The following is a 2500-nucleotide window of genomic DNA, read 5'->3' as shown; positions in this document are numbered from 1 at the left end:
GGCTCCAGCTGGCGCCCCGGCACTTTCTGTGGCATTGATGCTCGGTTTCAAAGACAAACGTGCGCAGGGCCAGGGGACCGCGGATGACTGCTCGTGCTGGCCCCGTTGGGCGGCATTGATGGTCGGTTGCAAAGAAAATGCGCGATTGCTCGTGTCGGGGCCTGGCAAGCCAAGGCCAAGCGAGCCATGGCAACGCGGATGATGGCTCCAGCTGGCGCCCCGGCACTTTCTGTGGCATTGATGCTCGGTTTCAAAGACAAACGTGCGCAGGGCCAGGGGACCGCGGATGACTGCTCGTGCTGGCCCCGTTGGGCGGCATTGATGGTGTGTTGCAGAGAGCATGTGCGATTGCAAGTGTCGGCCGGGTTTGGGTTCCCTTGGGCTTTCGGGCGCCTTGGACGCAGTCTTGCGAAGACCATGGGCACAAGGCCCCGTCCTGGCCCCTTGTTCGATTCGCTCTCGTCTTGCGCTTGCTTCCAAGGTCCTCCATGACCTTCCCCATGGCCTTGCTAGATCCCCCCCATGACGCATGACCTCTGTCCGTTGATTGGTTTTGAGTGCACACCATGCCCGGCTTGGCACCGTGTTGTCGCGTGAGTGGCATTTGGATCGTGCATGGTGGTGGGCTACCTGCCAATGCGCACAAGCCTTGCACACTAGCCTTGCGCACGAGCCTTGCACAAAAGCCTTGGACACAAGCCTTGCGCACAAGCCATGCATACAAGCCTTGCTCACAAGCCTTGGGCACTGGCCCATCGCACTAGCCTTGCACACAAGCCTTGCGAACTAGCCTTGGGCACGAGCCTTGCGCAGTAGCCTTGGGCACTAGCCTTGCACACAACCCTTGGGCACTAGCCTTGCGCACCAGCCTTGCCCACAAGCCTTGCACAGCAGCCTTGCACACTAGCCTTGCATACAAGCCTTGCACACTAGCCTTGCACCCAGGCCTTGCTCACTAGCCTTGGGCACTAGCCTTGCGCACTAGCCTTGGGCACTAGCCTTGCACACAGACCTTGGGCACGCAGGCCTTGCACGCTAGGCATGCTTGGGCAAGCAGCTCCCGCAACAAGTCGGCGGGTGTAGGCATGGTTGGGCGCAGATCCCGCATCGTCTCGTCGCGTCTGGGCGCAAACCCGTCGCGTCTCGTTGCGTCTTCAGAAGTCGTCGCTAACAGCACCTTTGGTTGCCACTGGTGGTTAGGCGGGTTGGTTGCGCAAACCCTATAGGAGGGTGGCATGCTGCGGGGCGCTGGAATGCGCAGGTTTAGGGCGTTTTTGCCCGGATAGGCACTGGAATGTGCTGGTTTTGGGCGTTTTTGCCTGGACAGGCTAAGGAATGGGCATGCTTTGGGCGTTTTTGCCCGGATAGGCACTGGAATGGGCTGGTTTTGGGCGTTTTTGCCTGGATAGGCTAAGGAATGGGGCATGCTTTGGGCGTTTTTGCCCGGGCAGGCACTGGAATGCCTGGCCTTGGCTGGGCATTGCTGGGTTGGGCTCCCTTGGCCTTTCAGGCGCCTTGGATGCTGTCTTGTGAAGACCATGGGCACAAGGCCATGGCATATAGTGAGGAATGGACCACGGTTGCCAAGGTTGCGCAAGTTTTGGGCATTTTTTGCCCGGATATGCCCAAGTATGCCCCGATAGGCCCGTTACGCCCCGGTATGAACGCGTATGCCCGGATAGACTCGGTATGCCTTGGGATACATGCGAATGCCCCGATAGGCTTGGTACGCCCCGATATGCGCACGTGTGCCCCAGTAGGGCTCGGTATGCCCCGGTATGTACGCGTGTGCCCTGATAGGCCCGGTATGCCCCGATATGCACACGTGTGCCCCAATAGGGGTCGGTATGCCCCGGTAGGTACGCGTGTGCCCCGTAGTGCACGTTTCGCAGAACTCCCCGCATGTCCCGCCCCTATATGTAATACTTACTTACTTACTTACTTTCTTTCTTGCTTGCTTGCAATGGTTGGGAGTGCCCGGCATGCCCCGCTGCAGAGACCAAGGGCGCAATGACTTGGCACCGCGGATGCCGGGACTCCGGCACTTCCCGTGGCACTGATGGTTGGTTCCAAAGACAAAAGGCCGTGCAAGGCCACCGCACCGCTGATGATTTTGCTCGTGCTGGCGCCGTTGTGTGGCCAAAGAACATGCGCGAATGCTCGTGTCGGAAGGGTTGGTGTCCTGGCCCCGTCGGGTGTCACGAATGCTCGGTTGCGAAGACCATGGGACCAAAGCCATGGCACGTCGGATGATGGCTCCAGCTGGCGCCCGGGCACTTTCTGTGGCATTGATGCTCGGTTTCAAAGACAAACGTGCGCAGGGCCAGGGGACCGCGGATGACTGCTCGTGCTGGCCTCGTTGGGCGGCATTGATGGTCGGTTGCAAAGAAAATGCGCGATTGCTCGTGTCGGGGACTGGCAAGCCAAGGCCAAGCGAGCCATGGCAACGCGGATGATGGCTCCAGCTGGCGCCCCGTCACTTTCTGTGGCATTGATGCTC

This window comes from Tasmannia lanceolata, unplaced genomic scaffold (genome assembly GCF_043159265.1).
Source record: "Tasmannia lanceolata isolate RefF3 unplaced genomic scaffold, GAP_Taslan_0.1 ptg000036l, whole genome shotgun sequence".
In the NCBI taxonomy this organism is placed as follows: Eukaryota; Viridiplantae; Streptophyta; class Magnoliopsida; order Canellales; family Winteraceae; genus Tasmannia; species Tasmannia lanceolata.
The sequence above is the reverse complement of the archived record's forward strand: the minus strand, read 5'-3'. Positions refer to the sequence as shown.